A 26,405-nucleotide genomic window follows, 5' to 3' on the forward strand; every position below is an offset into this window, starting at 1 on the left:
AAAATAGCAATACCAACTGTAAATTTTATTTAAGTAAATGTTTGGAAGTTCATTAAAAAGTAAACATGGAAGATCAGAATTTTTTGCTGTGACCTTGGATCAGTATTTGTACTAAAGAATTAAAGAGAAATGGAACCATTATGCAATAATTTTATTTTTTTCATGTAAAGTTTCAATTTTGGTTTTTTATTTAAACTTTCATTGGTGGATTAAAATTGTCACCCATATTTACTTGTATGTGCATAATTCATTTTATGTACACATACGTGTACATTCCTAACTGAAACTTTGTTGTCAAATTCAAGTATCATTATAAACTTATGTAAAGTCCCTCTATAAGAGGCTCTTCTAACACCAACTGCTATATTGTGATTCATTTCTGACAACCGCCACCAGGAGTTAGCACAGACCCACAAGTAAAGGCAGAGTGCACAGATGACTGCCTTCACTTCAGGTGCCAGCCTGCAGCAGTAGCCCCAAGCCACCTGCACTTTTGTCCAACTGGCTCCAGATCCAGGAGATTTCCATGACCTAGGAAATAATTCACTAGGATAGCACTCAGAAGTCAGAAAAGCTCTACCGTTTTATTATAAAGAATACACATCAGGACCGGCTAAATGAAGATGCTCACGGGAAAAGATCTGAGAGGACCTTGAACACAGAGCTTCTGTGCCCTCTCCTTGTGGAACTGGGTGCATCACCCTCCTGGTACCTTGATGTATCACCAACTAGGAAGCTCAGTAGGGTCGAGTTTTTATTAAGATTTCATTCCATAGGCATGGAACTCAATCTCTATCCCCACTTCCCTACCTGGAGGTCAGGCTACCCCAAAACCCCAACTCTCTCTCATCACATGGTTGGTCCTCACCCTGAAACACCTCATTAGCATGAACTCAGGGAACCAAGGGAGTCATGAATAACAAAGACACTCCTATCCCTTGAGAAATTCCAAGGGTGTCAGGAACCCAGGATAAGGACCAGACAAATTCTTTATTCTAGTACAGAGCCCAGTGACACAAAACCAAACGGGATCAGGTGAAGCAATTCTATACACACCCAGCCTATTTTGGCCCAGGTACGTGGCTTTCTTAGGGATGTCTTAGAGTGTTAACTTTAGAGCACCTACAAGGATGAAGTGACTCACTTATCTTTCCAGCTATCCTTCATAATTGTTGATTCCCTTGGCTACAACTTTAAATTTTACATTACGTGATTAAGACCTCTAAGAAGCTACAGGGGAAACCTGGCAGCCATCACCATGACCAAGTAACCCAAGTTAACATCACCAAGCATGGGACCATGGAAATCAGGTGTCTCTTCATATGATGCACTAAGAAGGAGACAACTTCACTTCTGTAGCATTACCACCAAAAATTCATAACTTGAACCTATTCATAAGGAAACATTACATAAACATACACTGAGAGGTAGTTTACGAAATAACTGGCCTGTACTCTTCGAAAATGGCAAGGTCATGAAAACAAAGACAGAGCGAGGAATGGTTCCAGAAAAGGGAGACTAAAGAGACATGACAGCTAAGTGGAATTCACTACTCTGAGTTGGATCCAGGACAGAGAAAAAGGTAGACATTATCAGGTCAATTGATATAATTTGTATATGGACGGCGGATCCAATAGTATGATTACACCAATGTTATATTTCCTAGTTTTGATAACTGTGTTGTGTACAAGGAGGGCACATGTAAGAGACTTTACTTGTTCTTAGAAAACGTACGCTGACATATTTAGAACTCGCTGTGACGTATCTGTCCTTCACTCTCAGAATATCCCTCCTGAGAGATGGAACGGGGCGGGGGTCATAAATGATAAAGCAAATAGGGTAAAATGTGAGCAATAAGTGATATTCTTCGTAAAGGGTGTACAGAAGGTCTTTGGACCATATTTGCAACTTTTCATTAAGTTACAAATTATAGCATTTAAAAAGCTTTTTTAAAGAATCCATGTGTGAAGAGGGAGGAAATGTGTAATGTTGCAAAGAGAATACTCATAACTAACTGGCTTTAAAGAAACACGGACAGAGGTGCTATGATTTTGGCGCCTGCCTCTTGTACTAAATTTGGAGATCTTGGTAAAAAGATGTTCTCGTTGATTATTATTATTCTTAAGATTATCTGAAAACATTTTTTCAACTTAAATCTCTGTCTTCCCCATTCTTACTGAATGGGGAATTTTTTTCCTTTTTCCTTTTTTTTTTTTTTTTTTTTGCATTTAGCACGTGCAGAGTTCTGTGCTTTTTACTGCAGGAAACCCAGCTTTGAACAAAGCATGCTCCCTATGCAGTGAGCTTACAGTTTTATAGGGCAGCCAGGCCCTCTCATAGTCAACTGTTTACATGTGATAGGAATTGAAACCTGAAAGTGATACAAAGTGCTATAAGAGCACACCAGTCTGAGGTCCTGCTGAGTTTTGAGATGAGAGGAATTGGTCAGGGGAGAAGGTGGAAAGCCATCCCCAGGCAACTGGTCTCCCCACCCCTGGGCAGCCCTGGTGAAACCTATCACTACCTCTTACTACAAAGGAACGTTCACATCATTTCCTCGATACTTCTTCCAGAACCAGGTGTCAATGACTGAAAGTTGAAAGGAAGTTTCATAATCATTTCCTCTTCTACTTTTCCTCCTATGCTCTCTTCTCCTCTTCGTCCCCGGCATCTTGGCAGGGGTGAATTTGTGCCTAATTATTCAATCAACAACCAGTGGGCAAGAATTGGAATTTAGCTTTGACCTCTGATGAGCCTGGGTAGCACAATCCAGGTTTCAGTTTGGCCAGAATCATAAGCAAAGATAAGCAAATCCTGGCTCAGGTAAGAATGAAATTTGGTTAATGACCTTTTGATGGAATTGACAGAAGGTGATTCTTGACTGGTTTGGCTGCAGAAATTTTCACACACTACACGTGAACACCATCTGCTATCTTTCCTTGTACCTAAACAGAGAAACTGGAAATGAACTGAGAAATCAGAGATGGTCAGAATAATTCTTGATATATAATGTTTAATGCTATAAAAATCTGACCCATAGAAAAACGTTGCATTAGTTCTATCATTTAGATAGGAGACTCCAAATGGATTCCTGTAATATATAGTTTACAAATCTCTAATCCTCACACTTCCTCTCTTTTAGAAACCACAGACAAGCAATAAATGTCAGTGACATATCCAAAGAGCCCTTGTTCATTCGGTTCTAAGAGCTTGGGGGTGGTCCACACATTTTTCAATAGTAGATGAGAACATTAGAAATCATGGCGCCTCTATATGATTTTTTCACACCCCTATAGATAGCTCTGACCAACTGAAAAAATAGAAAAGAAGTAGAAATAGCATCTTTATTTTGTCAAGATGGATGAAATCAGACTCCTTGCATTTGGTACTATCATGACAAAAGGAACAACTGCAGCTTCACTGTACAGTAGAAAGATTTATGGCTGGAAAGCATTCTTCCCTCCCTTGAGCAAGAACATTTGGAATTATTATTATTAATTTTTTTTTTTGCGGTACGCGGGCCTATCACCGCTGCGGCCTCTCCCGCTGCGGAGCACAGGCTCTGGACGCGCAGGCTCAGTGGCCATGGCTCACGGGCCCAGCCGCTCCGCGGCATGTGGGATCTTCCCGGACCAGGGCACGAACCCGTATCCCCTGCATCTGCAGGCAGACTCTGAACCACTGCGCCACCAGGGAAGCCCAACATTTGGAATTATTAACAAAAATGCTGTGACTGACTATTTCTTGGCTGGAATTTTTTATAATATTATTGGCGTGGTCCAATCAACTGGAAAAAAGAAAGTTTGGTTTAATTATACATACGTAGATAAAGATATTGATATAGTGAGACAGAGAAGGAGAAAATATTTTTATAATTTAACTCATGAATTTTGGGCTTTACATGCACATGATTAGTTTTTTGCCATCATATGCTTGGAGCAATTAAAAATGACAATTTCTCATCATAAGTATTTGCAAAGCTCCAGTTTAGTTCAGGGCACTTGAAAATCGTATACTTACCATCCTCCAAGAAATATCTCTAAAGTTAATATCATCAGTGTGACTCTGTTTATCTGTAGTTAGGATAACCAGGAAATTGAGGTGAGATATTAATCACATTCTTTCAACACATGGCAAATTCAGTTATAGTATAGTCAAACATTCGAGAGATTAAACAGGCTAGTTGTCCTAAATATGTTCTTTTTCATGGGAGGCTTCAAAGGATATTCATGATCTGGACTTGGGACCCCCTTTTTACTGTCCTGCCTTTCTCTTTACTTAAAGCCAAATGGGAAAGGAAGATGGAGGCAGGTAAGAACATTAATCCACTTTAGAGGCCCTGCAAGCAATAGATGAAATCATTTAGCAAAAAATAAAGTCTTTGGGGGCATATCAGAGGTGCTAATATGACTAGGAACTTGGGCCTCTGGGTTTACATTCCCATCTAAACCCACATGTAGATCCCCAGCTTCCTGTTGCCTCTAGGCTTGGACCACCTGGTTCCTGTGTCTCAGCTTGGATGGCTTGCCATCCCACCCCAGCACCGGGTCCCCTCCCTCCTCGCATCCAGAGTTTAATGAGTCCTTCTCATTATTCCGGACATTAGCCATTGATTTACTTTGCCCAAACTTCATCTTGGATTTAAGTGTTTTCTTTATCCCCCTTTTTGTTTTTCTCTTCGCTTAATGCTTGACCTTTTCAAGACCCTGTATAAAAAGACATATCACCTCCAATACTTGAACCTTCTTGGTTCACTCCCTTGCAAAGAACTTCACAGTTCCTGTCTTTCCAGCTCGGCTTCAGCTATGATTATTTACTTGTCAGTGTTTTCCTTCTCTGTTACCTTTTTTTTTTAATTTATTAAAATAAATTTTTTTGAGTATAGTTGATTTACAATATTGTGTTAGTTTCAGGTGTACAGCAAAGTGAATCAGTTATACATATACATATATCAACTCTTTTTTATATTCTTTTCCTGTATAGGTCATTACACAGTATTGAGTAGGGTTCCCTGTGCTATACAGTAGGTCCTTATTAGTTATCTATTTTATATATAGTAGTGTGTATTTTCCATTTACTTTTTTTTCTCATCTGCTGTGACCTTTAACTCTAGAACTGCATTGAAAAGCATGACACACTTGGATACAGGTTGTGTGAAGAGAGATGCTTCAAAGAAAATTGCCCAGCGTGGTGAGAGCTTCAGCCTCCATGTTTGCTCTTCCCAATGGGCTGTTTTGAAAGAGGTATCTTGTTTCTACCATTTTACCTGACTTGATTTGTTTATTTTTGGTCCAAAACCACAAAGTTGGTTAGACACACACTAAAGAGAAATTGTATAAGTTATTAGAATGAAAAACACCAAAGTTTTGTGCTTTTTTACAAAGTAGTGAAAAATATAAGTAACAACATAATAAACCATAAACTGAAGACCACTGAAAAGTGATTTCTCTTATTAGGCAAATCGTTACTGCTTATTCCTGTTAAAATAACTCTTTGGGTCCCTGCTTGAGCCATACTCTATGGGACAGCAAAATGGAGAACTTTTTCTCCCCCCTCTCAAGCTGAGAGCAGCAAGAATGCATTTTGTTAGCAGAACTTGGAAATCACTGCCAAAGGGAGAAACTTTTTGGAAGTTTGTCACGGTAAATCAATGTATTTGTCGTGGGTTAAAGAACGGCAGAAGATACATGGAAACCTGATGCTGATCGCTTGGTTACAAATGACTTGCAGATGTTAAAATGTGTTTCCCAATTAAAAAGAATAGGACAAAATGCCAGGCTGCCTGGCAAGAAAGGGCCAGACACCTGCCTAAAAACAATGAGAATCAAAATAAGCAGCAACCACCGAGATAATCCTGAAACTTCCTTCCTAAAGGCTAATAATAGCCCTTTCCATGTTCTTTTTTCATGTGAACTACAGATTCCTAGACTAAATACATATCCAGTGTATCCTGGTAATTTCTCAGCACAGATGAGAGGTACTTACTTTTGCAACTTTGGTGACATTGTGCTTTATCAGGAGCCTGGTTTTAATTCCTTCATTTCTCTACCGATTGATTGCAGGTCACTCCTTCAGAGTATCCTGGTAGGGCCTGGCACCAGGTTCCAAATGACTACCAGCTGCCTGCTTGCTCTTCACGCTCATCATAAAGATTCAGGAGAATTTTCATAATGTGAAATCAATTTTTATCAGTTTTCATAACTGATAAACCCTTTGGTTCTCTTACCAGTTTGAGATAGAGATCAACTCTTAAGTCGGATCATTTCTCAAAAACAGATCAAGCAAATTCCTGGCATGCACTCTAGCCTGAGATGAAGGAGCTACAGGTCACCCACTGCAAAAAGCAAGTTTGTTTTTCAGGCCAAGAGGCAAATACTCAGTTACCTTCTAGATTAGTCAGACCTCACTGAGACCCAACTTTCACATTTATAGGCAAGTCTGATGAATGGATTAAAGGATTTGCAGACTCTGGGAACACATACAGGAGAGAAAATGGATTATGAAAGTCCACAAGGATTAATCAAACATTCTAAACTTCTTATTTTATTGTAAATGTCATAAAGACATCATTGTATCATGGTTCAAGATACACTGTAGTTAGACTCTGTGGATATGTAATTTTCATTCAAAGACTAGAACAAAGAATCCTTTTCAACGTCCTTTTAAAATAAGTTTAGGAAAATATCAAATCAGTAAGCTCTCCAAATAAGGAGACAATAAGCATTACTTTTAAAAGAAACCATTTTTCCCTCCATAAATAGTGGGAAATGTTGTTTCTTTGTTCACATACATATATCTTCTTTGTGCTTTGGGAGGACTTTAATTTCCAGTAGCAATTGGTGTGGGGACTTTTGGAGTTTGGCTTAATGTTTATTCTCGAAAGATCTGTTTTGGTTAACTGCATTTAAACCTATTTAAAAGGTATAATTAAAATAGGATGTTGAGGCCAAACATTTTTAGAGTCTATTGCTTTGGCAGTTTAATTTTATGCAAAAAAACCCTCCCAAAAAATAATGAAGCCCACTTAAATGAACACCTGCTCAAAGAATAGCCTTGTAGAAAAGATCATATCTGAAATCAAACAAATATAAATTTTAAAAATCCACATGATGAAATGATACATCATTACTCTTGGTATGCCTATAATGAAATAATGAATATTTATACAATACGATGATGAAACAGAATATAGATAACCACGTGGTCATTTTTACTTCCAGTCTCAATTAATCACAATCATTCTTAGTAATTTTCAGATGAAAATATAAACAGATATAAAAGCCATTAAAATGAAGATATTCATAAATTTATTCATATTCTTGCATGGCACACAATGCATAATAAAAGTGCACATGCAAATATCAAACTAGCAACTGAAAAATTTTCAGAGATTTGCCTTATTAAAATAATCTTCATTTCCAACATTTCCAAAGTTCAATCAAAGGGTAAGCTGTCTATTTTTTTTGTACATCGTTCTTATGGAATTTTTTAAGTGTCATTTACTTTTATAAATTCGAAAATTCAGAAAAGATAAGGTTTTTCTGGATATTACTTAGCTACAGTCCCTCCACTTCCATTCTCTAATAGCTATTCAAAACATTTTCACTTTAAGATTACCCTATTTTAAATAAATGCTGGAGAGGGTGTGGAGAAAAGGGAACCCTCTTGCACTGTTGGTGGGAATGTAGATTGATACAGCCGCTATGGAGAACAGTATGGAAGTTCCTTAAAAAACTAAAAATACAACTGCCATGTGACCCAGCAATCCCACTACTGGGCATATACCCTAAGAAAACCATAATTCAAAGAGTCATGTACCACAATGTTCACTGCAGCTCTATTTACAATAGCCAGGACATGGAAGCAACCTAAGTGTCCATCGACAGATGAATGGATAAAGAAGGTGTGGCACATGTATACAACGGAATATTACTCAGCCATAAAAGGAAACGAAATTGAGTTATTTGTAGTGAGGTGGATGGACCTAGAGTCTGTCATACAGAGTGAAGTAATTCAGAAAGAGAAAAACAAATACCGTATGCTAACACATATATATGGAATCTAAAAAAAAAAAAATGGTTTTGAAGAGCCTAGGGGCAGGATGGGAATCAAGACGCAGACATAGAGAATGGACTTGAGGACATGGGAAGGGGGAAGCGTAAGCTTGGACGAAGTGAGAGAGTGGCATGGACATATATATACTACCAAATGTAAAATAGACAGCTAGTGGGAAGCAGCCGCATAGCACGGGGAGATCAGCTCGGTGCTCTGTGACCACCTAGAGGGGTGGGAAAGGGAGGGTGGGAGGGACATGCAAGAGGGAGGAGATATGGGGGTGTATGTATGTATAGCTGATTCACTTCGTTATAAAGCAGAAACTAACACACTCTTGTAAAGCAATTATACTCCAATAAAGGTGCTAAAATAAAATTACCCTATTTTACATTATATTTACATAAGGCTATAAATTACATTTAGGACACTGAGATAAGATTTCAGCATCTCCTTAAGTATAATGATCTGATCATACTTCAAACATTTCTCCAAACAGAATGAAAATTCTTTGGACAGAGTCCATGCATGAAAATTAATATTTATTTCATTACAGAATTTTTTTCTGATGTAGAACATGTAAGCAAAATCACTCTTTGTAGCACTTGACTCATTCTGTATTTAATTATTCATAGAAGAATCCTGAGTTGGCATCTGGGATGGCATTTCAGTTGGCATCTACCATCATATGAAAACTCTGGAAGCTTTCTGACCAGCATTTTCAGAAGTCCTATCAACTAGGATTTCTACAGACTAACACAGTTGGGAAACATGCTCTCGGAACATGTTTACAGCCTTGAAGAGCTGGCGTGATTCCTGAGGTAGTTTACAGAAGAGGAAGTCTTGATAAGGTATTGATATTAGAGGAATAAGGAGCTAAACAGGCTTTTCCTGTGATTTGTATAATGGAAACATATGACAACTCTATTTTTATTTATTCCATTTTATTAACAAAGACTTTAAAAGCTTTTGTGTACTCTAATTCCCCTAGAAAAACTAGAAGACTTGTAAGAATTTCTATTAGGTTTTATAAACACTAAACTGGAAGTTCACTCAGGTCTTGGGGGTCCACTTACGTTTAAAAGGTTCCCATGAACTAGAACTGCAGCCCCTGAGATGTGCACGAACCCTGGTGGCCACATTTTCACAGGAAAACACCAGGCAGAAGGAAGGGCAGCTTGAGAGCCGTAGGCAATTGCTTCTCATGTAATCTGTGCAATTCCTTGCCGCCTAGAAGGAAGCAAATTTGCCTGGAGAAGAAGGGGCTCGCTCCTGCAAAGCAGAAGAAAATGACAGAGGAAACCCATAAAACGCAAACAGCAATGCCTTTTTTTTGGCCCCTTGTCCCTTCTCCTGGTTCCATGATGCATCCTCTTCCTGGTTACTAACAGCTAATCCTGGCCAAGGTGCTAACAAATGTTCAAGCCCTGACCTCTCTCCAACTTTCTTTGTTTCTTTGTTTATTACTTATTTATTAAACTGAGGTATAATTGACATATAACATTATATTTGTGTCATGTGTATAACATAATGATTCGATATTTATACACATTGCAAAATGATCACCACAAAAAGTCTAGTGAATATCCATCACCATACGTAGTTACGATTTTTTTGGACCTTTTAAGATCTACTCTTTTAGCAACTTTCACATATGCAATACAGTATTGTTAACTGTGGTCACCATGCTGTACGTTACATCTCCATAACTTATTTATTTTACAACTGGAAGTTTGTACCTTTCGATCCTCTTCACCCGTTTTGCCCCCTCTTCATGCCCCACTTCCTCTGGCAACCACCAGTCTGCTCTCTGTATCTGTGAGGCTGGTTTTGGTTTTTGTTTTAAATTCCACAGGTAAGTGAGATCACATAGTATTTGTCTTTCTTGGTCTGACTTATCTCACTCAACATAATGCCCTCGTGGTCCATCCGTGTCATTGCAAGTGGAAAGATTTCATTCTTTCCTCATGGCTGAATAATACCTCATTGTATTTATACACCACATCTTCTTTATCCATTCATCCATTGATGGACACTTAGGTTGTTTCCATGTCTAGGCTGTTACAAACAATGCTGCAACAAACACGGTGAATACTTCTTTGCAAATTAGTGTTTTCATTTTCTTCTGATAAATACCCAGAAGTGGGATTGCTGGATCATATGGTAGCTCTATTTTTAACTTTTCGAGGAACCTCCATGCTTTTTTCCATTGTGGCTACACTGGTTTATTGTAGCCTTTGTGTACAAAATCGTCATCACAGCTCAAGGCAATGAATTAATAACAACAATAACAATACATGTGGAGTAGCTACCATGGGTCAGGGGCTTCACACACTCCCTTGCTTAAACTTCATGATAACCCTACTGAATAGGAATTATTCTCAAATGTTCCAAATGAAGGTTTAGAGATGTAAGGAATTTGTCCAAGGTTACACCTCTCATGAGTGGCAAATCTATAGGTCGGATGCCAAATCCAATGCTCATGCCTCTTCATCATGCTGCTTAGTGATGAACTTTCAGACTATGTGAGAGGAGAGGGGGGGAGACATTGTTTTATAAAGGGGTTCTCCTATTCCACCCTTATTCCCGTCACACAGGTGAGAGCCTACGCATGTGGTTGACTCCAAGGCCAGATTTCTTCTAAGTGTCGCTCAAGCTGTTTTATATTGCTTTACCAAATCCAAGTATAGTCTCTTAAACCATACATGACCTAGATTACATCCTAGATAAAAACAACTTTATAAATCATCACTAGATTAGGGTGAGAGTTTAGGTCACTCAAGTGGCCCCATACAGGGGATTTATTTCACCTTTGGGATCAATTTGGTAATGCAGGGAATTGCTGCATTACGACAGCCTCTGATTCCTCTGGCCTGGATTGGCTACGACCAGGGAAGCCTGTTAAGGCTTTTCCCCACACAGTATAGTGTATGAGACACTGCCCATGGGAGATGAGTTTTGTCTCATTTTCTAGTTTCTTGCTTTCAGTGCACTGGATGAGCCTCTGTTCCCCTGTCTATTCTATCTCACTTCCCCACCACAGCCTTCATTTTGTGTATGGTACTTGCTGGGTCTGTAATATTCCTGTGCGTTCATTGATTCATCAGTAAATATTTATTTTCTCCTAAGTATTCAGCATCTTGAACACAATCAATGAGGAAGACCTAGTCCTCTCAGGGGTTCTTATCTCTTACTCCTGACCTTCTTGGTTGGTCCAGATCTGACATAAAGCACGGTTACCCAGAACTAGCACAATGGGTCTCCACTGGTCACAACCTAACAGAGAAGAACAAACCTGACTCCATATTGGATCTATTCCTTTAGCTCTAACCCTGTGCTCTGTTGCTTGTGCTTAGTCATGCTGGCTCTGAACCTTCTGTAAAAGAATGTTGCCTATAGCCTGAAATATGCAGGAGAGCCCATACTCAAGGCTCTGACCTTTAAAGGTATAATACTTTTCCATTCATATGGAGATAAAAAGTTGTGAGTAGAGAATATCCTTCGTCCTGTTAGAGGTTTACAGGAACCTGTGACCAGACCTATGTGGACAGCTGCAGGAATGAAGGATTCCAGCATCAAGAAGTTCACGACAGGGCTTCCCTGGTGGCGCAGTGCTTGAGAGTCCGCCTGCCGATGCAGGAGACGCGGGTTTGTGCCCCGTTTCGGGAGGATCCCACATGCCGCGGAGCGGCTGGGCCCGTGAGCCATGGCCGCCGGGCCTGCGCGTCCGGAGCCTGTGCTCCGCAAATGGGAGAGGCCACGACAGTGAGAGGCCCGCATAACGCAAGAAAAAAAAAAAAAAAAAAAAAAGAAGTTCACGACAACCAGCCACAGCCTCTCCCCTTTCAGTCTAAAAGAAGGCTGCATTCTAACTCAGGCAAGATGGTTCTTTGGGACACTAGTTCACCATCTTCTCTGTCTGCCAGCTTTCCGAATAAAGTTGCAATTCCTTGCCCTAACACCTCGTCTCTCAGTTTATTGGCCTGTCGTGTGGCGAGAGGTATGAGCTTGGACTAGATAACAATAAGCATGGATGAAGTTGATAAAGGGTTAGTGTTATTTCCAGAGATGCAAAAAGTGCTGCAGGAAGTACTAATTTCCCTGTTGCCAGAAGGGCCTGCAGCTCTTGAACAGTGTGGATTCTTCTAAGCATCTGGATTTAGATGATTAAAGAACTTTCCTAATCTTGATAAACTGTCCCTTGGTCTTGGATATTCTATACATGGGTTTGATAACATCTCTTTATCTGATAGCAGAGGGGCTTCTGATCCAGAATGGCTTCGATTCACATGGTGGATGATTTTCTCTGGAAAATGAAGAAAGGTGATCTGGTTCATTTCCTTTGATGCTTTTGAACAAGACAGATGATTATCCTGGGTGCAATGATTCGAAAGTGTGGGAGGCCATCCTTTGTAGTAGGGAGTTTCTTTCTTCCCAGGCCTTCCCTAAATGAAGTTTTATCTTACAGATCCATCTCTAATTTGAAATTCCTTATGCATGACGTGAATAAACCTTCGGCTGTTGAACTGTATCGTCCTCTTGGCTTCTTCAATATTGAAATGAATTCTTGAGTAAGATCTGTAGGAGGACAATTTGCATTAATTATGATCACATCTGAAATTCTTGTCTTGACCATTCAGTAATCTAATTATTCCCATTTTTGTATTCAACCTAAAACAGAAGGAAATGATATAGTAGATATAAGGGTTTTCTTGGGAGGTATTTAGACCAGAAAAATGATTTTGAAATGGCATCCTCTTTTCTTTCTTTTTTGTGTGTGTGTGTGTGTGTTATGCGGGCCTCTCACTGTTGTGGCCTCTCCCGCTGCGGAGCACAGGCTCCGGACACGCAGGCTCAGCGGCCATGGCTCACGGGCCCAGCCGCTCCGCGGCATGTGGGATCTTCCCGGACTGGGGCACGAACCTGTGTCCCCTGCATCGGCAGGCGGACTCCCAACCACTGCGCCACCAGGGAAGCCCCTTTCTTTTTTTTGAAGTAGCGTCCTTTCTTCCAATAATATTAGAAACTAATATGTAAGAAGATCATAGGATTGTTCTTATTAAAATGGAGTACTTAGCCTTCTTCTATCTTGTCCTTGCTTTCCGTTCATCTGTCTGCACCTCTCCCATTCATGTGGGACTTTGAGAAGGGCCTGTATGGACATCTAGAAGTAGAGTTTGAAAATGACAAAACTAGATTATCTATCTCTACACACTAGAAGGTGTCCCATTTGAGATACATTATACATTTTTCAGTTTAGAGATACTTGGCCCCCTACAGATGAAATGCTTTTTGTTGTTGTTGTTTAATATCCTTTGCTTTATAGAATCCTCTTAACAGCCCCAAGAATTAAAAACATTACACAGGACAAGGTCTATGAGGTCAGGAACCATGTCTGTCTTCCTCACCTTTGTAGTCCCAATGGCACAGAGTAGGTGCTCAATAAATGTTCATTGAATGAATAACATTCGTTTCCATTAATTTATTAAAAGTGTTCATTTTATCTTGTTTTTCTAATTTGCATCATTTTATGCTTCTGTATTTTCATCTGCAAAACAGTATTTTGTCCACAGGGGTTATTGGAGAGACTAAATGCATTTAGCACAAAGTAGGCACTTAGTTAATATTTGTCAATAAGTGAAGAATGGTGCCTTTTTAACATAAGCTAAGTGTTTGAACTTACTGAATTAGTAATTTTCTTTCTTATCTTCAAAAGGTAGGGTTGTTTGGGTTTTTTACCTGGAAATCAGTCTAATTAGCAAATAGTAACAAATTTGCCTTTTACATAACTCTTAAAGTGTTATGAGGATTTCTGTTGGGATGACTTTCTTTGTTGTGTTTAGCAGAGATTATAAAACAAAGTATTTTACAATGGAAATAGCCATTTTGATTTAATTCACCAATAACTCAAAAGCAGCTGCAGGCAATCTTTTTCTATGTTCCAAAAAGAAAAAAAACAAAAAAAAATTGGCCTCAAAAGAAGCAAGGAAGAATTTAACCCCAAAGGATAATATTTTGGGAAGTTTCAGTGGAGTGAAACTTGGGGTTACAACAGAAATGTCTTAACAACTACAGCTTCTACTGGAGTGAAGAGCATAATGCATATTGTGGTAGCCAACTTAATTTACTCTGTAATTGTACCAGACAGCAATCAGGATACAAACAAAGAGAACAGGGACGCCTTTTAAAATGAATAGCTGGTCGGAAAATATTGACAAAGGGTATTTGTCAGCAAAAAAAAAAATAGAAATGGGTCCTATATGGATGTAGTTGTTCCCTCTATTCCTTTACAAGGTATTCATTTAAAAGGAATTTCCTATTCTCTCATGTAGTTTACTTGTCAGATGGTACAATTACAGTTATTTTGCAGAGTCAATTTTCTGTTATATAATCACACAGACTTGTGTCTAATGCAACAGAAAATTGCCTGGGTGGAATAACTTTCAGGTGTTGGTTTGACTCGAGGGGTTTTGTGTTTGCTTTTCGGTCACAAAGTTTTCTTTTTGTTCAAATTCTATCCCAGAGAAATCTGAGTACCAACCCCACTCAGGAGAAGCACTATATGTAGCTGTGAGAGAGTGGGTGTTCGAACCAGATAACACTGGTGTGGAATTCTGGTTCTACCACCTACCTACCATTTATCTGTGGGTATATCCCTGTTGCCAACACATCTTCTTGATGAGACAAAGCTGAGTTTACCACTTACTGCCGTGAGAGAGAGCACCACCTCCAAATAGTTCTGGAAGCATCTTGGGAGGAAAAGGGCAATGTTGGATCTTACTGAGGATTTGAGGTTTGGTTGAAAGGTGAGTTTTTCAAAGCTGAGCCATGATTCGAATCGAGTTAGGATCACAGTACAACAGTCCAGGATTCACGAAAAGAATGAGGTGAGGGTTTTCAAACCAAGGATTCAAAGAATTTTAGGGCACGGACTGTCTGTTGATACTTTCCATTGAAGGGGTGATGGATCTTGCTGGTAAGTTTCTGAAATGAACATTGTAACCATTTGCCCAGCAAGACACTCCCTGGAACAGTAAAGTAATGTTAATTCTGCCTGGTGTCAAGCTTCTTGAAAATAGGCATCATGCCTCTTATGGCGGTCTGTGCCACAGAACGAAATACATAGCCTGAGCCCAAGAAATAGCTGTTGATCAGAACGGGTTCCCCAAGCCCCCTCGCCCCACCCCCTTTAATCCCAGACAGAGGGTAGAGCCTGGCTCAGAAGATACTGTGTTTCCAAGGACACCATGGAGCTCTATCTGCTTGACATTTAAACAGTTTAGTCAAATTCAATCTAAAATTGAATCAATTCAGAAGTCTTTAATGGGGGAGACAATGCCTAAGGCTTTGGGACACACACCGTCACAAAGACTCGTTCTTCCCTTCAGTCTTCTGGAATAGTTGTGTGGGAGCCTTAAAGGTAACCTTGCCAACAGGAGCTGGGGTTTCCCTGCTCAGAAGCAGACCTTCCTGTGGATCCTGGGAATTTCAGCAGGAGTCGAAGGACTGCCCATGAGTTTTCTCTGCAAAGGATTTCATGCCATTGCACGTTCTCGCTGGAAGTCTCATTCCTGACTGAGCCGCGCTGTGAGCTGGATGGATTTGTTCCCCTCGTTAGAATCTCAAATGTCCCGGGAGAAGAAAAGGGCCACTGTATCTGGCACACCTTGGCGCTATCTCTTCTCAGTTCAGTTCTGCTTATTTATTCCTCATGCCTTCTCTTTCTTTGAAGCCCCTTGGTATTATTCCAGCTCTTAATAGCCTACCTTCTGATGTTTTCCCAAACAAAGCATCCTTGTGTCAACTGTCAAATACTTAACGCTCGACTTTGCTTTTTGGACAAATAGGAAGAGGCTGTTAGAAAAGTTTTAGTTCTCTTCATTATGTTAAAACAGCAATTAAGACACCAGCCAGAACTCTCTTGTGCTCTATTGGAAAAAAACCCACCCTCCTCAGCCTTCCCTAGAATTGAATTATTGAAGCTTGATGTCATTTTGGTTTCCATGCAGTACAACCCCTTAAGAGCAATTTCATCCTTTCTTAGGTCTGATAACCAGTCCGAGTGCCAGTTCTCTGAGGTACCTGAGATAGAATCTTACAAGACCATAATTTCATTTTCCTTATCTGTATTATATCATTTCCTGCCACATAACAGCTCTTAACATTGTTTGTATTGCCTTTATTATATCTGTGAATGAAGTTAATAGAATGTATGTTATTTAAAATACATGGAAGATTTTAAAATCATTTGGGCAAAATGATTTTAGCATACCTAGCGGAGTTGGCTTCCCTCTTTCAAATGGTACTGTAATCATACCATTCCAAAGCATAATAGTCATTCCTTATATTTTTCTTATTGATTAAAGTCTTCTGATCAATTTTGTTACCTACTCTATATGTTTCTGCTCAGTTTAAGACAGTCAACAACCAAGTTCTTTACATATTTTGTGCCAACCCCTTGTACTAGGCTTCAGAGTTGAAAAATCAGTCTCTGTTTTCTTCTGGGCAACCGATGTTCATTTTAATGGAAAAGTAATAATTATTTAAATTGTACTATTCCTTTAATGGAAACAGCAATCAATGGCTCTGGAACTAGTCTAACCATCCTGGCTGCACTTTGAAATAACAGTCTTACTATTACAGGGAAGAACCAAATCTGGGCTATCATTTTAACTCAATCTTAAAAGCAGAAAAATGTTCTACCAGTTATTGTCACAGAATTGAAGAAGATTATACTGCCTTGTGACTAGTTTCCAGGAAACCAAGGTGCACATCTACTCCTAAGGCTTGCTCTTTACCTTTTCCTAAAAAACTCCTGAGCCCCTTGGAAGAGGATGGGGCATGGCCCCCTCACTATACATGGGCTCTGTTATCTGCCACTGTATTAGCATCTCAGGAGCCAATGAAGTGACCAGGTGAGCTATGGCAAATTATTTAATGAACTCTGCTATAGCCATGAGTGTTTTATGAATTCAATATGTTGGGATCCAAGTTTGTGAGGGATGAGCTATACTAAGTCTTCAAACTAATTGTTTAATGGCAGAATTAACATCTTATAGGACATTTAGAGTCTTGCAAACCAAAGCACAGCACTCCATCTCTATGTGGGATCTAATGAAAAATTCTATCCCTTTCTGTCCATACACAAATTTTCATTTCTGGGACAAATCTGTTTCAAGTATTTTTAAGACTTGCCTCCTAACAAAAAGGAACACTTTTCCTGTGATTTCCAGTGGAGTTGTAATATTATGGCTAGGTGGAAGCCTTTCTGTTATATAAGAAGTTTCTCACCACTTTTTGAATTTCAGAGTCAAGGGTTGACTCTCCAAGTATCACCAACTCCATGTTGACAAGGCGAAGCTGAGTCTATTGATGTGCGGGGGAGCTCCACAGAGCTTTGATAGCATCTTGAAATGGGAAGGACACGATTGAATATTGTTGACGTTTTTTAATTTGGTATGTCGGAGAGTAAACACTTTTCTTCTATACTCTTAGTTTCAGTATTGAAGCTCTGCAAATTAAACTGACAAATGATATATTAGCAAGAGAAAAGGTAGCTTTTTATTCACTTAAATCTGTGGGAGTTCACAGAAAATTGTGACTCAAAAGATGGTTAGAATTGGGGGCTTTATATACCATCTTAATAAAGGAAGATGAGTGGAAAAAAGGGTACCTATCTGTTTAGGTGATTTCTTATACCAGTGCCAATTTCTTTCTTCTTTTCTTTTTTAAAGATTTTTTTGATGTGGACTATTTTTTTTTTTAAGTCTTTATTGAATTTGTTACAAAATTGTTTCTCTTTTATGTTTTGGTTTTTTGGCCCTGAGCCATGTGGGATCTTAGCTCCCTGACCAGGGATTGAACCTGCACCCCCTGTATTGGAAAGTGATGTCTTAATCACTGGACCACCAGGGAAGTCCTAGCCAGTGCCAATTTCTGATTTCTCATGTTCAGTGACAGGAGTGACTCTCTGGTTGCAAAACTCCTAGGGAGGGGATTTATGATGGCTGAATTATTTGGGGAGGCTCTGCTTTCTGGACAGATAAGGAGAGTTCAAGAAAAATATATCTCTTTGTAAAGAGTGGTATATTCCAGATCACTTCCGGTTTAAGGCAGGTCTTTCTATGAGAGGGCAGAGGAGGGAGATGCTTGATTAGGACTGACTAAAGATCATGCTGTAATACAATACTTTAGGATTGTTGGGAAAGACAAGGGAAGACATTTTAGGCAAAGAATCCAAACTTGGTATGAAAACTATGCTGTCTATAGAAGAGCTGGTAGGTCCCATAAATTGTTCCTATAGTGAACAATTAAGTTATTTTCCTGGGAAAGAATGTCTTGGAATAGTAAAGTTATGCTAATGAACATCATGGAACATTCAGCTCAAGTTCATGTGGACCACAGGTTGCATGGGGGTGGGTGGTTTCTGTTCTCACCAGTCAGCACACTGGACTCCTGCTGTTTCTTTGGCTTACATACCAGCTACTGTGTCCTTTATATCTGTCTGTCTTTGGCAAGACTCTTTCAATCACTTTTAATTGCTTTTGATAATAATTTCATTTATACTTTGAAAAGGTTGATCTTTCGCCCCTTTATTTTAATATTGAAGTGTTCTGACACCCAGATCACGTGCACTACCTCTTACATTTATGGAGATCCAACACATGAAATATATAAACATCTTAGTGTGTGCCGGCCGCCTCTCACTGATATCAGGTCTCTGCCAGTTTTCGTTGTATCTCCCAGGCCTGTCACATGGTAGGTACCCCAGAAGGATTTTAATAATTTCCACTTCATAGACTTCTGAAGCCCAAGAGTGTTTGCGTTTTCAGCTTATGAAACTTCTAGCCATATCAACATTCCATCAAAAGAACCCTAATGAGGTCCAGTGCTTTGGAAAGAGTACAGAGGAGCAAGCTGGACGTAGCTGATTGGAGGGACCCAGGCCACATTCTAAAAGGAGATCGCAGCGATGGAAAACGTGCCCTTTTCCCTCTTTTAAGGTCTCCCAGCTCCTTGATCTGGGCCACCCCCATCCCCTCAAGATCTTTCAGCACAGAGCCAGATTTCGGTCTGCACTTCTTAGCTTAAGTTGACCTCCTTCAAAAGCAAAATTGACCTGTTCCCAACTTCTGTTACTCGGGAACTTTCTCTAGGATAACAGTTAAGAGTAGACAACTAGGTTATTCCTCCAAAAGAGCACATTCATACTGTACTGAGAGACCCCCGTCTTCACCCCTGTGTCTTTCCTTGATTCTCACACCTCCACACTCACAACACTCCTGACACCATGTGTGGCGGAGTGTGCCCTGCATCAGGCAACTCTGAGACACCAGCTGGGTGTCCTAGAATTTCACTCAGTTGTGACACTATCTACCTGGAGGTAGCACCAAATCCCACAGGTTAAGGGCTCGGTCCCACCTGGGATGCCAGTTGCAAGGAACAGGTCCCCAGGTCACCTGCAACCTCTGTCCGACTTGGCTACAAGTCAGAGATTCCCACAACCCCCTCCTCAGGTTCTATTAATTTGCCAGGGTAGCTCACAGAACTCAAGGAACACAACTTACATTTACAGTTCATTAAAGGATAGAGTAATACAGAAGAACAGACAGAAGAGGAGATACACAGGGCAGGCCTGGGAGGGTCCCGAGCACAGGCACTCCTGTCCCTGTGGAGTTGGGGTGTGTCACCCTCCTGGTATGTGGATGTGTTCATCAACCTGGAAACTCCTGGACCCCCATACCATTGGGATTTTATGGAGCCCTCATCACATGGGAAATCAATAGGCTCTCCCTCTCCAGCTTCTCTCCACTCTGGGGAATGGGGGAGGGGCGAAAATTCCAAGCCTCTAATCATGGTTTGGTCTTTCTGGTGACCAGCCGCCTTTCAGGAGTCCACCCAGAATCGCCTCCTTGGAACAAAGGACTCTCCTATCACCCAGGAAATCCCAAGGGACTTAGGAGCTCAGTGTCAGGAACTCGGGCCAAAGACCAAATGTTACAACAAAAGATGCTCCTGGTGGTCTTATCACTTAGGAAATTACAAGGGTTTTTAAAGCTCTGTCCCAGGAATCAGGGGCAGAAACCAAAATATATATTTTCTATTATCTCACACAATATCTTCAACATGAAGAAGAGAAGCTCAGATCCTCTCAGAGAACTGAGCTGAAGTTAATATTGCTGCAAGCAGGACTGTTGTGTACAGTTGCATATGTTGCACACTGCACAACGTAAATTGAGTGGTGCCCCCTAGAGTTGTGTGGAGACTCTGTCCCAAGCAACCTTTCAGTTGTCCCTCGAGTGACATGGTATAGATGCCTCCATGTAGCCTTGGACTCGCCATAAAAAGAATACGTGTTTTGCTTTCCTAGCAGGGATGTTAGATGCCAACTCACTGATCTCCACTCCCTTTGTCACTGTGAAATTGAGCTGGCTGGCTTTTAGAGCTCAGAATCAACATCTTCTCTATGCAATATTCATGGGAGGGAGAAGAGACTTATGTTACCTTTTATCTCACAGTTTCAATGATATACTTCACACATCAGTTTTAAACCAATGTGTCTCAAGTAGTATGAACTGTGGGTAGTAGGCAGGGGATGAGGTTTATCAGAATTCTACGTGGGATGGGGAATTATGTGTAATTGCAAAAAGCTATAAAATAGCGTTTTATACTACAGGGAAATGATTTTTGGTAACATTATCTGAAGAAAACAAAGGTTGACAAAATCTTCCCTGGGCTGACAGACAGGTGACTCTCAGGCAGGTGGGATGTACTCCTTCAGGGAACATATTGGATCCCTTATAGAAGGAAAGGGACATTCCTTTTTATTTTATTTTATTTTTTTTAAAGCAAAATGGATCATGGGTTACAACAGGAACACTCCGTAAACTACCACATATAGGTTAACCTCTAGACTGACTAGAGGTCATATATACAAACATGTTGAGGTTCTATCAGAACACAATAATAAAAGCAGGCGTGCAATCTGACAGATCCTTGGCTCTACCATCCTTTAGCTGTGTGATCTTGGACAAATTATTTAACCTCTCTGAGCCTCTGTTTTATCATCGTAAACTGGGGCCACTAACCAGTCATTATCTCACAGGAAAAACTCTATGAAAAAATAACGCACATAAAAAAGCAAGCCCCAGAAAGCCCTCACTAGATGGTAGCTGTTATTACTATAACCATCCTGAACATTTTAAAACATCTTTTGATTTCATAACTGTTACCTAAACTGTTCCCTTTCTTAGAGAAATCAGAGATCCTGAATCTGTCTGTGTGTGTTTAAATATTTTAGTGTGAAATGCAAGTGACATTTGCCTATATCCACTGTGAGAAAAAAGTCACCAGTGGCTTAGCCTACCACCAAACTAGCCACAAGAGACAAGTAAGGAAGCCCTCGTGATTTTTGGAGGCATGCCTCCCAGAGAGAGGAATTCCTGGGAGCCCTGGAGCAGGGAAAAATCACGGAGCGGAAGATCTAGCAGTGTGCAGTTACCTCCATACTCAGGGCTGATGCTTGCTTGCAGGACACAGCTCTGGATTATTTTCCAAATCCAGATAAAAGAGAGAGAGACCAAGCCAGCTCAGGCTCTGTCTCTTTGACTCTCCACGCCCACCCAGATTCAAAGACAGCCAAAAATCTGGGTGTTTTGGCACTGTATAGATAAAATACTCATTCTTTTAAATTGAATATTTCACATTTTTATTTGGATGTTTGACAGCGTGTATTTATGTACTTATGTATGCCCTACCTACCTCCCCCGAGGGTTCAAGATGGCAACATCACAAAGACAGCCTTAGGTTATAATTTGCTCTAAAAACCTTCCAACACAAGCCTGACAAAAACAGTGTCTGAAGAGGAGTTCCAGGCCTATGTAAGCATAACACCATTAATTTCGGTAGTAAATGAAAATAATAAACAACATATTAGGCATAAAATCGAATCCGCAAATGTATCTTAAAATGCCAGCATGAACACAATCCTTTTAACCAGATAAGAAGCTCTTCATTACTCTAAAATTAATCCACAAACCCATCTGCATTATTCTTTATGTCTGACACCAACACAGTTTCAAAGGCAAGCTTCCCGAAACTAAGGTTATTCCCATACAACTCTGATCAAATGTGATGAGAACAAAAATTCAGTAGGCCCTTAAGTGAGAAAAGAAAGAACATGCTAGGGAATTCCCTGGCTGTCCAGTTGTTGGGACTCAGTGCTTTCACTGCCAGGGCCCAGGGTCCAATCCCTGGTTGGGGAACTAAGATCCTGCAAGCTGTGTGGCACAGCCAAAAGAAAAACAAAGAAAGAACATACTTTATGCCATGTCAGGATGAAGGCTTCATTTCTTCACACCAATCATATGATACAGCCGTGAAAGGAAATCACCAAATAATAAATAGCAGCCACAAGAGTGACAGCTACCATCCCCTGTGCCATTTCTAGCTGCCAGTTACATTTCACTTTAAATACACAAAAGAAAATATTGCTGAACGAGGGCCTGCCCCTAGTTTGGGTTCAGTACTTTACATCATTAGATCTTCATTGTCATCATTATATTTTATTAATAATAAATTAAAAATAAGGAAGGGGGTTCGTTTATAAATCATACAAGCATTCAATTCCGGCCTATAGTCTAAGCAGCGCTTTGCAAAGAATGCATTTTCTCAGGCCAATAGATAGAAACATTCCCCGGGGTGGAGTGTGGATTTGCACACATGGCGGCTTCACCAAGAGTCCATTAGGCTCCGTCCAGGCTCACGTATGTGTAGCCGCCTTCAGAGGACACGTCTCATCACATGCCAGACACAAGATGACCTCCTTGGGCTTCACTGTAAGCCCGTGAGGAAGGCGTTAGTTAGTGTGCTTGCCTTCCAGTGGGAGGAACCGGGGCCCAGAGACCTCAGGCCACAAGTAGAACACAGTCCTGTCTGCTGGGCCCCCAGAATCTTCACGCTGTCCACCCTGTCTCCACACTCTTTTCCAATCTTTAATTCTTATTCTCACGTCACATGACTTCTAACCCCCAGTATGAAGAGTATTAGTGGAATAAAGCTCATTGTCAAACGTTATCATGTTCCTTATTCGTCTTGTGAATAAAACAAAAACACTAAAATTATGGGCTTGCTGTTCAACTCCCTGGCACACAGACCTGGGGGTGTGGCCACACTTGAAGGAGATCAATCCAGTCAGTACCCAAAAGAATCAGAAGGAGAATCTGACAACCGCCATGCTGACTCTCGGGGACCAGAACGCAAACTTCCCTTTCATTCACAGCACGGGCCGCATTGTTTCCCAGAGAGATTGTCAGTTAATTGAGAACAAGCACAGTACCCTACACTGTAATTCTCCCCACAGAGGCTAAAACATGCAGCATAGCCCTATGCTTTGATATGATGAGTATATCACGTTATGCGATGTGTTCAATAAATAAAACTTGCTTGCGTCAAGACGGTGCCTGTCCATCCCACGCCAGTCCAGCCCTTGGGAAATGCTGAGGAGATGACAACAGATATAAGCCTCACAGGTACTTGAATTTAACCTCCACAGCTCTTCAGAAGCTCACAGTCATCACCAAACCCAGCCTTTTTCATAATCACTTAGAACATCTTCAGTGCTAAACCACCTCCTAATCTTTTTTATTTTATTTATTTTTTTTTGCGGTACGCGGGCCTCTCACTGTTGTGGCCTCTCCCGTTTTTAGTAAAATAACCCAAAAGCAATGGCAAATCTGCCATCTTTCACTCTGTGTGGTCCAGAGTTTTTCTCAAAGGATTCTAGAATTTAGCTCTCAGACTTTTTCGCTGCCTGGAGAGCACAAGGTCTTTAATATTGAGAGTGAGCATCCTGGCAGCTTTGAGTCCTCTTTCTCTCGTCTCTGATGAGCCAGCCTTGCCTCTGAAGCAGGGGGTAAGATGTGAGCCAGGGGCTGCTGTACGAATGAGGAAGGGGCTCTTGGTTCCTCTCACATGGGCTGACGTGTGCTATTAGGTGTGGTAATATGCACTTGTTTCCCATCCAAGGAATACAGACTTTTTTCAAGCATCTGACTTTTTCTATGGATTTTTCTTTGAGAATCTTGAAAAGACAATGCCAAGCTGCTGTTAAACTGTGGGAACATGCAGATCATCCAGTACAAACATGTGCCATTTCCTTCCTGCCATTTTCTCACCCTTCTAAAGAATAGCAGGTTTTTTCATTGCTGTTTTTAACAGGTTCAAAAGGGTTACCCTGCAGTACCACTGATGGAGGCCTCCCAGCCGAAAGCTTATAGTAACCACCATTCTTACAGGCCATATCCTGCCATTGATTTTTACATAGAACTCCCCATTGATTGCAATAGGGAGTTTTTCCCTTAGATCGATGGCAGGATATAGCTAGTGACATTAAGCATAGATAAAAGACCCTTGAGTTAACTGTCAACAGAACGAAAATTTAGATGTAAACTCATTTAACAAAAATTGGCTTTCAAAGGTTCGTCAGAAAAGAAAGCATTTCAAAATGCCTCCCCCCCCCCCGCCCCTTAAGTTCAATGTAAATAAGATTTCTTATTACCAAATCATGATTTCCTTAGATGTGTCTTTTTGCTTTACATGTTTATCAAAATCCCATTCTCATTAGTACTTCTAATAGATTTAAAAAAATTTTTTAAAGAAATGTGGGGTTTGCCCTCAAACAGTATAATATATAGTGGGGAAGAAAGATGCGTACACATATAACTCTAGAACAAAGTGGGAGGAAAAAAGAAAGAGAGTGAAGAAGGGAGAGAGTGTTTCAAATTCTGGGGTGTTAAGAAAGATGTGTGTGTAGTACGTATATAAGTTCTCAAGCACTGGAAGTAAAAAATTAAAGATTTAACCATCCAAATTTTCTGATAGTACGTGATACACACATTTATCAGTCTTATTGGAATACCAACAGGTATACCTGTGTTTCAAGCTGAAAAAGGGAAATTAACTGTAGGCAGAATGGGCTGTTAGCAGGGTCCCCCCCCCCCCCCAGGATTCTGGGGAAGTGGTACCAGATGTTCCATAGTAATTATTAAGAACACCCATTACACTCTCAAAGGTGACCCTGCTTAGGTGACTAACTCCATGGCACTGTTAGCAATGCCGATGTCAAAATCTATCTTAGTTGCAGGAAGTCAATGAATGAGGATAGAATAGTGGGATGTGGAGGATGTTGATGTACCGGTTGGGGGTTTAGAGCCTGGGGACCTGGGTGCTACGTCCACGGTGAGGCCGGGTGGGCAGTGGAGATGGGAACCTTGCTGTGCACCATGATACTAGGTCCTTTCCAATCTTGCATCTCCTTTTCTTCATTTTTTCGTTTTGTCCTTTGTTCTCTCTCTTTTTCCCACTCTCTGTTTTTCCTTCCCTCCTAGAGTCACAAGTTGCTGGATGGCTATTCCTGACATCATCTGCTCTGATTCCTAGAATCTCTTCTGATTGTTGGGAAGTCATCCTTTCAGATCTGCCAACTGGTCTGTCAACAAATGTTGACTTGACAACCATTTTGCCCTGGGGAGAGTGCTAAGTACTAGGGGTCTGCCTCATGGAGGAAAAGTCATCAAGAGCTGTGATCATTTATAGATGTGGATTTTAACACTGGTTCACCATGTAGGACAGGCATGGAAACGTGATTTCAAATTTTCTGACAAACTTACGGTTTCCAGTCCAACCTGTAAAGAGCTTGGAAGATGCCACCCCATCCTAACAGCAAGTAAAAGGTTAACAAACTGAAAATCAACAACTCTTCTTAGAGCCAGCAGAGAAGTGAGGTCACGGGACAAACTGCTGCCTTCCAAATTAGAGATACTGAGAGGCAAATACAGAAAATCACGACTTACTGGAGAGAAACCCACAAGCCACAACCCTCCTGGGAACCAGTGCCGGACAGGAAAACCTCAACTGTAATGGACTGGACTTGAACTGAATTGCTGGAGCCTCAGTGTGGACAAGTCTGAGAGTTAAAAACTCCAGGGAGGGGACTTCCCTGGTGGTGCAGTTGTTAAGAATCTGCCTGCCAGTGCAGGGGACACGGGCTTGAGCCCTGGTCCGGGAAGATCCCACAGGCCGTGGAGCAACTAAGCCCATGCACCACAACTAATGAGCCCGCTTGCTACAACTACTGAAGTCTGTATGCCTAGAGCCTGTGCTCCGCACAAGAGAAGCCACCGCAATGAGAAGCCTGCGCACCTCAACGAAGAGTAGCCTCCGCTCACTGCAACTGGAGAAAGCCCGCGCGCAGCAATGAAGACCCAACGCAGCCAAAAATAAATAAATAAAAATTAAAAAAAAAACCTCCAGGGAGGCCCAGTCATGGTGGGGGCGTGGGGGGTAAAGGGGCA

The sequence above is a fragment of the Lipotes vexillifer genome, unplaced genomic scaffold (genome assembly GCF_000442215.2).
Source record: "Lipotes vexillifer unplaced genomic scaffold, Lipotes_vexillifer_v1.1 scaffold1049, whole genome shotgun sequence".
Taxonomy (NCBI): Eukaryota; Metazoa; Chordata; class Mammalia; order Artiodactyla; family Lipotidae; genus Lipotes; species Lipotes vexillifer.